The sequence below is a fragment of the Sciurus vulgaris genome (assembly GCF_902686455.1).
Source record: "Sciurus vulgaris genome assembly, chromosome: 17".
Lineage (NCBI taxonomy): Eukaryota > Metazoa > Chordata > Mammalia > Rodentia > Sciuridae > Sciurus > Sciurus vulgaris.
Window position 1 is genome coordinate 22,686,080 of NC_136478.1, and position 13,906 is coordinate 22,699,985.

The following is a 13,906-nucleotide window of genomic DNA, read 5'->3' on the forward strand; positions in this document are numbered from 1 at the left end:
CCCGAAAAATGTTCTAGATGATGTAGCCTTTGCCTAAATTTCCAGACTAATCCTGGGCCACTGTCTTTTGATCCTACTACTCATACTTTACTGATTTTCTTTTAGTGTTTTAAACTTTGTGGTGCTTTATGCTCTTCCTGAATGGTGTCCACTACCGTCTTCTATCATGTACCACTCCTTTCTCTGTGTGTACCCTGAGCCTCCATTTAATGTACTGCCACACTATCACAAATCCATTATCTCTCTTTTGATCTATCTCAACATTTGTAAATTTATTATTTAAATCTTACCAAGTTTGCCGTTATTCTTTGCCTTTTTCTGTTCTTGTTTATTTTTTACTTTTTGCTCTGTCTCCACCATTAGAGCATGTGCATATATTATTTGGAGTAAAATTTAAATCTCTTCTGATCACTCTTGTATCTTTAGTTAATCTAACACACTGCCCCAAACACATACATATGCTATATACAAGGCATATATGGATCTATTTATATATGGCATATATGTATATGTATGACATACGCATATATATGCATATAGGGACATACAGACTTCCCTCAACGTATATAGACTTCATATGGTTGGCAAAGTAAGAAAGACATTTTAGTATGGGTATGAAAAAACATAGAAACACAGAAATTTCATGTATATTGCAATTAGTTGCCAATGGAAATAATTTTATCCAAAGGAAGAATGGAAAATTAAGTAAGAAGAATAAAAGAGGACCCCTTACAAAAGATACTTTTTCATTAAAATCAACTTTATTGATGCATATTAATTTTGCATAATGGTAGGTTTCATTGTAGCATGTGTACATATACAGAAGCATGATTTCATCAATTTTGCTCCCAAATTCCTTCCCCACCTTCCCCTCTTCTCTCCCTTTTTTCCTGTATTTTATTTCCCTCCATCTTCTACATGAGAGAAAACTTACAATACTTTTCTCTGAGTCTGCAACTCCATCTCATTCCAGTTAAAATGGCCATCTTCAGAAATAAAAAAAAATAAGAATAAATGCTTATGAGAATGTGGGAATATGGAACTCTTGTATACTGTTGGTTGGAATGTAAATTAGTACAGTCAATATGGAAATCAGTATGGAGGTCCCTCAACAACCTAAAAATAGAAGTACCATATGACACAGCTATATACTCCTTGGTATTTATCCAAAAGAATTAAAGTCAGCGTACTTGAGAGATACATGTACAACCATGTTTATGGCATACCAATTCACAATAATCAAGTTATGGAATCAGCCTAGGTGTCTATCAATAGATGAATGGACAAAGAAAATGTGGTGTATATATACATAATGGAGGTTTATTCAGCCATAAAGAAGAATGAAATTATGTCATTTGTGAGAAAATGGATGGAATAAGAAACCACAATTTTAATCAAATTAAAATTGATTGTAATAGGTCTTGATTCTTACATTTTCTTTTTTAAGTTATTGATGTTAATATTGTTATCTCTAATGAGGTGAACAAGTTACCCAATCTTATTTATTTTTAATCCTGTGTAAATAAAATCAACTCTTCTTTATTTTAATCTCTAAGCACAGAACTTTCTGAGACTGTCTCCAGTTAAATGAATACAGACTAACTAGGCAGAATTTTTTCTGTCCTAGTCATTCAAAAGAAAACAAATCCAGTTAGTAATTATCTTACCTCAACCACATGATATAAAGGAACATGCTCTTATCATGTGCTAATATTTTGCTCAATAAGCAATAGCATTATGTAGTCATAGCATAGTAAGAAAAATTTATGCCCTGAGATTTAGATAGGAAAAAAAAAAAAGCAATTTATCAGATAGAAATGCTCTGAAGTTATCTCAGAGAATAATCTTTAACAATAGCAAAGGAAATCTAATAGCCAGATGGTTTCAACTCACCAGACCAAGAAAAGGGAAATGCAATGTTTCAAAAATTATCAACATGCTGAAGTCTGACTGTCTCTACCTTATGGGATTTTGTCATCTGAATCTCCAAAGGGTAAAGAGTCATTGTTATGCAGAAGACAAAAAGCTGTCGTGGGCTCTGGAGCCACGCAGGGCACCCAGTCATCTACAGTATCCGACAAACAGCTGTTACCCAGATCTGTGGGAAAGCAGCAGCTGATGTTTTGTGACATGGTGCTGTGTTTACATATCACAGAGTAATGAGTTTGTTCCATGCTGAAAATGAAGCCATGTCGGGGGGCACTAAAGCGATACTGTCGGTCTTGTCACAGAATTGCAGAATCTCAGACTTGAAAAAGTTCTTAGGCGGGTGAGTCCAAGTGTTCGTCAGATCCTGGAATTAAACTTAAAGGTGCAGCTACAGTTTTATTGGATTCAGATTCCCCTTTCTTTAAGAGGCAAACGGAAATATCACAGTGTGTCCATAACCAGAACTCATGGTTTGAGAGTTGGGGAGTACTGTGGAACAGTAGAAGCAATTGGCAGTGTTTAGTCAGTAGTGGGGTGGCCTGGTGAGAATATAGAAGATAGGAAAAGTAGAATCGGCTCTTCCATTTAAAAAAAAAAAAAAATCATTATTTTCATTAGAAAAAAATATACGTATATGGTTTGGTATCTTACAACTAATATATATACATATATGGTTTAATATCTTACAACTAATATTTATTGTTTTTCTTACAACTAATATATATTGTTTACATATTACTCAGAAAATGATCTTTTTCAGTATTTTCCAGGAATATTGACTTTTGCACAACTGAAAGGAGAAGACCTGATCATAACTGCCCAGGAACCAAGTGAGTTTCTCACCCATGTAGCAGCTTACATAGCTCTGGTCAGACATTCAACAAATTATTCCAAAAGGGATTCCCATTCTACTATCCTTCCCATCCCCTTACCCTACCCTTCCTTCACTACCCTACATTCATATGTAACTATACAATCGATGGGATTCTACATCATGTATAGCCAGAAAAATGAGAAATTATACTCCTTTATATATGATGTATCAAAGTGCATTCTGCTGTCATGTATAATTAATTAAAACAAACATTTAAAAACCTAACAAAACATAATAAAAATAAATAATTTTTTTAAAAAAGGATTTCCATCAGATTTAATGCATATCATCAAATTTAAAGTATTCATAGGTATTCGTAACTTGAGAGTTAATAATTGACTTGGATAAACATATTTGGCATAGCTGTTACATTTTCAAAAATAGGGAAATTGTGAGTCTTTTACAAAATGTTTTAAAAAACTTTTTGTAGGCCTATTAAAGGTAAAATATTTTGAGTGCTATTTTTACTATTTCAGTTTGCTATGAAACTTACTTTCTCAGTGCCTACAATGTATCAAGAAAATAAGTCAGTTCAACTCCAAGAAGGAATCACCAAGGTGTATAACCTCCTAACCAGAAATAGGAACCAGCTATTTATTTTTACTTTTTATTTATTTTAGGGTCCAGCTATTTCAAAGTGAGTCTGATGGTTCTCATTATTTGAATCTAAACTTTCAAATTAAGAGGCTCCGCATCAGTGTTTTGCATTTCTCTTATAGGTGATCAAGGTATGTAAAAGGAGTTAAATGAGCAATGTCAAAGTGTTATCATGAGGCAATTCAGGAAGAATGGATGTCAGTCATCTGCACAAGTCGAAAATGGGGGATTGGAAAATTTTCCTCTTGAATGTGATTCTTTGTTCCCACCTCTACTCTTTTATGTGCTCTCAATTTCTCCAACTCTACCCTTTCTTTTCTGTTTTCCAAAGTCCTGAACATGTCAGATCCCTTCTTAAAATTTTGAAAGTACAGGTTGAATTTTTGTTTATTCAAAATGTCTGAGACCAGAGTGTTTCAGATTTCAGATTTTTTTCAAATTTTGAAGTATTTACCTATGCATAATGAGATGATTTGGGGGTGGGGCCCACATTTTTAAATGAAATTCATTTGTTTCATTACACATCTTCTACCCAGAAGCTGTAGGTGACTCACTCCTCTTAGTCCACAGTGACTCACGCTCACAAGCAGTTAGATATGGAATACTCCCCTTGTGGCATCATAACAATATTCACAAAGGTCTGGAATTTGGAACATTTTGGGATTTGGATTTTTTGGATTAGGGATGCTCAGCTGTTTTCTCTTTTGTTTACTGAGACAGAAGGTAGTTTGAGAAACCAAGGTCTTCAGTGGTTTCATTGTTGCTTCTGTTTTCAACCATATTTATGATTATGCTCTCACCTGTTCTTCTGAATATCTTCTCAGAAAATAGCAACAACTCAATAGGTAGGGGGCCATATTTCTCCATCAGAGTCCTTCTGACCTTTTGAACTAGGAATAAGCTCTTGACCCAAATTGAGCTAATAAAATTCTCTTTCAGGGATTTGGAATTGGTGCTTGAATACTATTTTCTTTTTCCTCTTATACCTTTGATTGACAGAATATCTAAGACTTATAGGACACTTTGACCTTCGTCCTTCAAATCCTCTTCTTCAGTAAGCCTTTGACAAACCTTTGTGACCACATCTGTCTCCCTTCCATGCTTACATGGCATATCCTTCAAAAACCTGAAAAGTATTTTCCTTCATACTCATTTCACAATCAACAATTCCCCCAAAGATGTTATTCTTCTACTCTCCTAAAAAAAGACTCATCCTGAGAAGACTCCCATCAGAATTTAGCCTTAAAAGATTGCATTTGATGGGAAACAATCCCTAAATATGTTTTCATAATGGGCGCCTTTCAAAATCTTAGCAATTGCTTTTGACTGTGTCATTATAAAAAGTGTAAACAAGTAGAAAAATCGCAATGTGCCAATGATGCAAATAACTTTCACTTTTCCAAAGACCCCAGAAGCTCACCCAACATCCCCGAGCTTGCTGCAGATATTTCCTACCACAGTGCAAAGACCACAGAAGACTAAAGAGGAGATTAAATAGATTTTGTGAAATCAAAATGTGATGAAAGCATGTTTCAATTAGAGGAAAATGAGGACAGGAAATGACAAGGGAGAAAATGTGTGCAGAGCTTCAGACGCTCTAATCTTGGAAAACAGAGACTCTCCTTGGGGCTGAGCTCGTCTTGAGTAATCACGGAAATCACAGAGCGAGGATGAGAGGAACTCCAGAGGAAGCGGGGATCTGACAAACTTCCCTGATAACCTTGACTGCCTAGACATAAGAATTGGGCTGGGCTTTGAAAGTGGAAGGAGACCTGCCTGGCAAACAAGCGGAAACTACAGAAAGTTTAATTAAAGCCAGTAGGGGGATATTAAAGTGGGGAATAATTAGGGCAGCAAGGAAAAAAAAAAAAAAAAAAAAAAAAAAACAATGAAAGAAAGCAGATATAAAACAGAGGCTCCGGAGGCACAGAGTTACCTGTACAACACTCTGCTGCCAACAATTAAAAATAAATAAATAAATAAATAAATAAATAAACGTGATGTTTTGCCTATTTGTGGGTGACATTTTTGTTTTCTGGTGTGTGTGGTGTGTGTGTATGTGCGTGTGTGTGCATCTCCTCTCATTTGTGTTTTTCCTTGGCTACAGCTGGGTAGAGAGGAAAAGTACCATGATCCAAACTGGATTTTAATGAGGACAGCTCAGAGCCTGCCAAGTCCTTGGGCATGAAGTTGGCGGACTGGGCCCATTGGTCCTTAAGGGTCCCTGCTCTGGATCTGAAAGCTCCTCTGTTGAAAACTTGGCAGCCCTTCCAGAAGTCTCTCTTCCCTTCTGCCAAGCAGATGAAGGCAGCTTCTGGCTCTGCACATGCAATGCTGAAAGTTGCCACTACTGTCAAAGGCCCAACAAAGGAACACTTCCTTTTCCTGACAGAGAAAGCTTCGAATCTAACCCAGGGACCCTGAACTGTTGTCACCTTTCCTGAGAGATAGCAACTTTTTATTCCTCATAAACAGCAAAGATGTCACTTTCTACAGTTAGGTTGGTAAAGACCCAAGAGGGGGGAAAAAAAATCACTTAAATAAAATCCTTAGGAAGAGTAGTACTATTGCCTGCTGGTATATCTCAAGAAAAGACTATGTGGGAATGAATCAGGCAATGAAGCTAACTTCTTAAAAATGAGTCAGACTTTAAGTGTCCTGCTTATAAACACAAGGAAGAGTTTCAATATTTTCATGGAAAAGTTATGGGGGAAGCAACAAAGCCCTCTAAGCAGGAGTGTAGCATGAGTTAAGTTTTCTTTTTTGCATTAGATAAATGATACATTATAAGAGGCTATGAGAGAGGTAGATATGAGATATATGTATCAGAGTCAAGAATATAATAGAGATGCTATTTCAGTTATAGGTAGGATGAGCAAGAACTCAGCAGTGAGAGTTTTGGAACAGATATATCCCCAGAATTAATAAAGAAATAGAAATCAACAAGATTAAGCAGTTAGCTTGGTGGGTGTATTAGTTCACTTTCTGTTACCGTAGCAAAATTCCCAAGCCAATGACTTATTAAGAGTCTTAGAGTTTCAGAGATACCAGTCCAAAATTGAGTAGTTCCATTGTTTTGAACCTGTGATAATATTACATCATGGTGGGATCACATAGCAGAACAAACTGCTTACTTCATGAGCCAAGAAGCAAAAGGAAGAGAGAAGACCTGGGTCCCACAGTCTGCTTCAAAGGTACAACTTCAAATGTCTGCCATAAGGTACTACCTTCTAAAGGTCCACAGCACCTCATAATTGTAACACCCTGGGGATCAAGGCTTTAATAGAAAGACATTTGGTGACACTGATATAAACCACATTAGTGGGAGAGGGTACAGAAAGGGCATGAGGTTAGCACCCTTTTTTCATGCTTGAACATTTAAATGCATGGTATTGTTAATCCGAGGAGCTGAAAAAATAAGGGTAACCTATTTACTTGCTCTTTTATAATAATGGGAATGAAATCACAGGTTTTTGGATCTCTTTTAAGTTTTTTAAATAAATATATTAGGTAGGTATTCAATCACTAAAAATTTAAATATTTATGTATGTAGTGATATGTTTATGTATTTTTTGTGTTATTTATGTAAAACTGTTTCAGATTCTCCAGTTGGTATGCATACCAATCATAATTACTATCGAAATATTAAAGAGAAAATTAAATCCCATGCCAAGCTTTTTTTGTTCTTCCTAAAATATTAGTCAGCATTGTGAAGGATTGTACCACTAGAAAAGGGAATCTCATCTCTGGAAAACTACAATACATAATTCCAGGAGATTAGTCTTTCTCAACATTCATGGCTTTAGACATCTTTATGCTTAGCCCACACCCCAGATCAAGGAGAGAAAATAGTGGGTATAAGACCCAAAGGGCAGCATTATATTTAGTTGGCTAAAGAAATTGCAAAATGCTGCCTAGTTTTAGGATTACTAGACAATGTTATATGTGACAAATTGGAGAGAGGAAACTAAGGGAAAAAATATCAAGTATAGTACAAAGAAATGAGTAGAGTCACATTCAACATAATCAGTGAACAAAAGCAAGGCATAAGCAGAGTTTGCATTTTAAGAGTGGTTGATGAGTGGATAAAGAAACTGTGGTATATATATATACAATGGAATATTACTCAGCCATAAAGAATGATAAAATTATGGCATTTGGAGGCAAATGGATGAAATTGGAGAATATCATGCTAAGTGAGATAAGCCAATCTCAAAAAGCCAAAGGACGAATGATATCGCTAATAAGTAGAGGATGACACATAATGGGGGGGAGGGAAGGGTTAGTGTTAGGGTTAGAGTTAGGGTTAGGGAGGGGGGCAAGTATGGAGGAAGGTAGGACTGTATAGAGGGTAAAGAGGGGTGGGAGGGGTGGGGGGAAGGGAAAAAATAACAGAATGAATCAAACAACATTACTCTATGTAAATTTATGATTACACAAATGGTATGCCTTTGTGCCATGTACAAACAGAGAAACAACATGTATCCCATTTGTTTACAATAAAAAAAATAAAAAAAAAAAAAAAAAAAAAAAAAGAGTGGAACTGCAGAGGGGAAAATGAAAAAGTTCCCCCAAAATTAATTTGACTTGGGTTGAAGTAGCCAGGGCTCACTATCTGGGTGGGATACTTAGAAATTATTCTCTCAGGCAATTTAGGAACCGTAGCATGAGAAGATATCAGAGGTCAGACATCTTTCAGGAAACCTCAAAATCTTATTGCCCTAACTGGCTTATACACATGTTCTTAACTCATTCCCATTATCATGGAAATGTCAAGATCTGGAGGAATTATTTAGAATAGTGGGGGGAGGGTTGGATTCCTGTTTAAACTGTTTTGATGATTTAAATCTGCATTTGTTCAGGAACAAGGACTTGTGTCAACACATCTACATACAAACACACACACACACACACACACACACAAAACCACCATTACATTTTATATATATGCAAAGTACACAATATATTCCATGCATTGTTTGCTGCTTTTTAAACTTACTTTTTAGAATAATTTTTAGTTGTAGATGGACACAATACCTTTATTTTATTTATTTTTATGTGGTGCTGAGCATTGAACCCAGTACTTCACACGTGCTAGACAAGTGCTCTACCACTGAGCCGTAATTCCAGTCCTTAAACTGATTTTAATACAGGATAGTCACTCACAATGTCAAAATGACTGCAGCAGCCCCATACCTGGACTTAACCTTCCTTGGATCTACAAGGAGAAAGAGCTGATTTCTATTATTCACCAAAGTAGAACCCACAGTCTTTCCCACGAATCTCCCCAAATCTCTCAAGTTTTAATATCCTAACTTTATAGTAGAATAATAGTGAAAGAAAATAGAATTAATATTCGCAGTTCCAAACTTCATGGTACTTAAACATCTTCAGTTTTATGCACTACCTTCCCTTTTTATTCTCTGTATGAAAGAAGTTTTCTTTACATAATGGGTATATCCCAAAATTCACTAACTAGCTAGTATTTTATCATTTTCATTTACCTTATTTTTGCATTGATATACATACATTGCAGATAAATAAGTTAATATAAATGGCTACCTAAAATTTTTTCAGAATTTTTAGGGATACTTGTTGCTCTTGAGGTTTGTTCTTTTAATAAATTCCCCAAAGAAGGACAACTGTGTTAAGTAGCATTGATACATTTAATGTTCATAGAGAAGTTTATATAAATAATACATCTGTATCTCTCTTTCTCTACCTATATATGTACTTATGTGTATGTATATTCAATAGTTGACCAAAATAAGTTCAGTAACATTATTTTCATTTTAATTCTACTCAACGTCAGTGTCACTGTAATACCTTTAGGGAAAAAGAAAAAAGTGGGTGTGTGAATGTGTGTATGTGTGTGAATGTGTGTTTCCTCATTTATTGTGCCCCTTTGCTAACCAAGAGGCCATTAAGCAAAGTTTTAAATTACATTTTATTAATGGTAATGTTTGACATCATAAGGTCTCAATAAATATTTGTTGAAAGATGAAATTTGTTTATTCATTTGCAACTGAATTCATTTGACATCTAATCCTAAGTAATTTTTCTTGTACATGGTCACGTCTTTAAATCATCATTATGAGATGTCTGCAAATGTTTAAGGTTAAAGGTGGTGACAGGAACAAGCTGTTTCCTTAGTTTCCTTTCTCTTTATTAATTCTGTCCCTATTAACTTAGCTTTCTGATCACAGAAATTAATTGCCAATAGGTAGTTATTTTCCATGTTGATTGTTAGAAGATTGGGAAAAAACTGCACACACTGTCACCTTACATGTTCTCTTCAAGCAGAGATGCCTAAAAAAATGTTCACCAGTAGATACAATTTTTCTTGATGAATGAATATCTTACAGCCATTTAATTTTTTAACTTACATTCAGTTTTCTAAAATGGATATTTCTAATTATTTAAGTTGTTTGCTTTGGTTTGGATCTTAAGTTTCCTCAAAAGTCCATGCTTTGAAGTCTTGATCACCAGCCTGCAGTGAGTTGAGACATTTAAGAGGTGGCATCTCATGGAAGGTCATTAGGGGCATGCCCTTGGAAGGGCTATTGAGACCCCATGTCCTTTCTCTCTCTCTCTCTTTGTTTTTGACCATCAGGAGATGAGGATTTTTCTCCACTCCCAACTGTCTGTCATGATACTCTTCCTTGCACAGGCCTAGAAGTAATTGAGTCAACTGAACACAGCTGAAACCATGAGTCAAAATAAACTTTTCTTCCTTTCAACTTGATTGTCTCAGGTACTTTATCACAGCAAAAGAAAGCTGACTAATAAAAAATTCGTGCCAAGAAGTGGGTGGTTTCCGTGATTGTACCTGATACCGCGTTTTGGAAGGCTTTAGAATTAGTTTGTGGGAGGAGTTTGGAAAAGATTGGAGAAGTGTACTGGAGAAAATCTTAGAATGCTGTAAATAGAAATAAATAAATAATTCTGGTGGGGGTTTAGAAGATAGAATGATGATGGAAATGCAGAGTAAAGGCCATGATCATGATGTTTCTGATGGAAGTATGAACTCTGTTGGAAATTGGACTAGAAATCATGTATGTTACATTCTGCAAAGAACTTGTAAACATTAGTTCTATACCTGGAGACTTCATGGTAGCATGAGTTATATGGTTATGGACTAATTTATTTGGAGAAGGAAATTTCAAGACAACATAGAATTGAGGCTATAACATGAGTATTATGGTATCAATTGCTTTTAGTCAATTGACAGTAAGAATTGAGCGCAAATAGAAAAGCAGCAAGGTTGCAGGTTGACGAAAATTTTTTTGGCCAAAGGAGCAAGTTTAAAGTTGGTCCCAAGAAAAGTATAGTTGTTAAAGAGATTTGTGCCATTAAAAATATGATAAGAGGGGCTGGGTATGTAGCCTAGTGGTAGAATACTTGCCCAGAGTACCCAAGAATCTGGTTCGAGCTAGGAATCTCAGGAATTAGCAAGACCATCACAAACTCAAAGACTTGTCTTTGAGAAGAGAGCTCTGGAGTCATCTAGGGATTCCTGTCTCAGTATTAACCCATCCATGTACTCAGGCTGCTGCAGTCATGCCTGGTCCAAGGAAGGCCAAGTTACTTCTGGAGTCAGTGCAATTCTTGGCATTGTCCATGTGATGCTGGTTTTCAGGCATGAAAAATTCAAGAGTAATGGAGACATGGAGGCTTCCACTGAGACTGTGGAGGAAAGCCAGTGAGGCAAAGGCTTTGTGTGGGAGAGTCAGAACCCTTGAAAAGAGCCCTGGTAGGGCAATGTATAAAACTGTGAGAATAATAGTACAGCTGCAGTGGAGACCCCAGGGAGGTAGGGATGCCAAGAATGTGGAAAGTGTGCTGAGAGATGCCAAAACCAGGAGTCAGTCTCAAATGTGGCCATGTGGGCTGAGGCCAGCAAGGTCATAGAGGAAGTACTTCCCAGGTGCCAGGGGGCCTACATCTCTTCATATCATGTGACCGAGATACCAGAAATGTGGTACAGGATTTAATGTTTGCCTGTTGGATTTGGATCTTGCTTTACTCAAACTGCTCATTGCTGGCATTCCTATTACTCCCTTTTAGAATGGGAATATTTGTATCTTAGAAGGATGCAACTTATTTATTTTTTATGTTTACAGGGGCTCACAGCTGTGTTTGCCTTGAATCTCTGAGAAGACAGAGAACAGTTAAGACTTGGGGGACTTCTTGATATGGACTGAGTACATTTTATATTGTGAGATGGACGTAAGTAAGCCTTGGTGTTCAGGAACAGGATGTTATGGCTTGGATCCTAAATGTCTCCTACAGGCCATGTGTTGAAGGCCTTGTCACCAGTGGTGCTATTGAGAGGTGATGAAACCTTTAGGAGGCGGGGCCTAGTGGAAGGAAGTTAGGTTATTGGGGGCATGCCCCCCTTGAAGGCATTTGGGATTCCACCTACTTCCTCTTTTTTTGCTTCCTGGTCATCATGAGGAAGGCAACTTCGTTCCACCATGCACTTCCTGCAGGGTCTCATCATAGTCCCCAAATGAGTAAAGCCCATTGATGATGGTCTGAAACTGAAATGGAAACCAAAATAAATCTTTTTGTCTTTTAAGTTGATTGTCTTAGATGTTTTTGTCACAGTAATCAAAATATGACTAAAACATCGTTCACTGAAGTAAAGTTCCTGAATACTTTTCAGTTGTTTATAGTCCAGTTTTGGCTGTGCTTACAAAATCACTTTTCTATACATTCATATACAGAGTAACTAGAGAATATATTTTTACCATGAAAAATTCTAATAAGAAGTTATTGATCTGAACTGAAGGATCACTGAAGAGAATTAAAGTATGAATCTTAAGCTTGGCCCTTCATAAAATGTACTATGAGTCCACTCTTTGTTTCTCTGATTCATAATACTCATGGGTAGAGTGAATGAACTGATCTTAAACAGAGATAGAAGCATGGTTGGTAATTCATGAAAACTCATTTTTAGAGTTTACATTATTTTCTTATTCAAAATTCAGATTAGTTCATGTAGAAAAGTGGGGAACATATAGATAGATAGATAGATATGAAGATACACAGAATTTGATAAGAGATTATCTTATTTTGTTTAACACAAGAATGCTACCATAAAATATGATATTGTGTTAGTTAATGTGCTAAATGTGTTTTCCAAAGATAGATGGAATAATATCTTCCAACCAACATGTTCTTCTATCCTGTTACTATGACACTCCTTCTATTGACAGATTAAAGATTTATCATTTTTTAGTTGAATTAAGTCTGGTCTGTTACCGTGATTGGTTTTGATCAATGAAAGATGGAGGAGGTGATGCTACATAACTTTCATGGCTGAGTTATAGAGATCCACGAAGCCTCTAGAAAATTTGCTTTTAAGCTGGGTACGCTGGCACACACCTACAATCCCAGCTACTTGGAAGGCTGAGGGAGGAAGATCTCACATTCAAGGTCAGCCTGGGCAACCTGGTGAAACCCTGTATCAAAACCAAAATTTGAAAGGTCTGAAGATATGGATCAGTTATATAGCACCCCTGGTTTTAATCCCTGGTGCCTAGAAAGAAAAAGAAGAAAAAGGAAGAAGAGGAGAAGGAGGTAGAGGAGGAGGAGGGAGAAAAGATACTTTCTTTTAGAAACAACTATAAAATCCAGCTTCTGTGAGTTGTCTGTGATATATGAAAATATCATTTGCAAGTGCTCTGGTTTACAGGCTCAGCTGAGATGCCATTCAATGCTCAAACATGTGATTTAAGACAACTCGTCTATTTCTAATCCTGAAACATGAAGTCTCACCAGCCGAGGATCCTGATATCCTGAAGGAGAAATAAGCCACCCACATTGTGCCTTGCAGAAGTTCTTAACCCACAAAACCCATGAGCATGGTAAAAGTGTTGTCTTACACCACTGACTAATGAGATATAAGCAACTATAGCAAGGGTTTGTTAAGCAACAATAGCAAGTAAGGTGGGAGTTAAAACTGGGAAAGAAAGTACTGTGCTATATTGCATAGTGTACACAGCACTATACTCTACCAAGTTATGCATAAAAATGTGATGTATGTAGCACGGGCTTTGAGACCAAAAGAAGTGGGTAGGGCCTTGAGATCTTTGGTAAAAGCTTAAAATGTTTGAAAAAACAGAAACAGAGAGAGGGGGGGGGGGGAGAGGGAGGGAGAGGGAGAGGAAAGAGAAAGAAAGAAAAGAAGACAAGAAAAGAAAAGAAAACTGGTATTATTCAGTATAATTCAGAGTTCTATATCTAGGGGTTGGACACACCCATTACAACCAGTCTTGTTAAGGAAACTACTCCTAGGGAAGATGTTAAACTGAGAAGTTCTTAGTTTAAAAAAAAAAAAAAATGGCTGTACCTTCTCACTGGTCAGATACTACAGAAGTATGCTCACACAGCTATATACAAACACAGGTGGAAATTGGGAGAACAGGGCATTTTGCAACAATTCTTTGTACCATTAAAAGAAAATTTTCTATAGTGTATAATCCTTGTTTCCCATTGCCA

General features: G+C 36.5%; 1 long non-coding RNA gene across 1 annotated transcript; it reads left to right on the forward strand.

Moving 5' to 3' along the window:
- The first annotated feature begins 2,175 nt into the window (after positions 1 to 2,175).
- Positions 2,176 to 13,448, forward strand: LOC306648464. Its single transcript, XR_013760385.1, has 3 exons — positions 2,176 to 2,269; positions 2,690 to 2,759; positions 13,101 to 13,448. It is a non-coding gene; the product is annotated as an uncharacterized lncRNA (long non-coding RNA).
- The last annotated feature ends 458 nt before the right edge of the window (positions 13,449 to 13,906 follow it).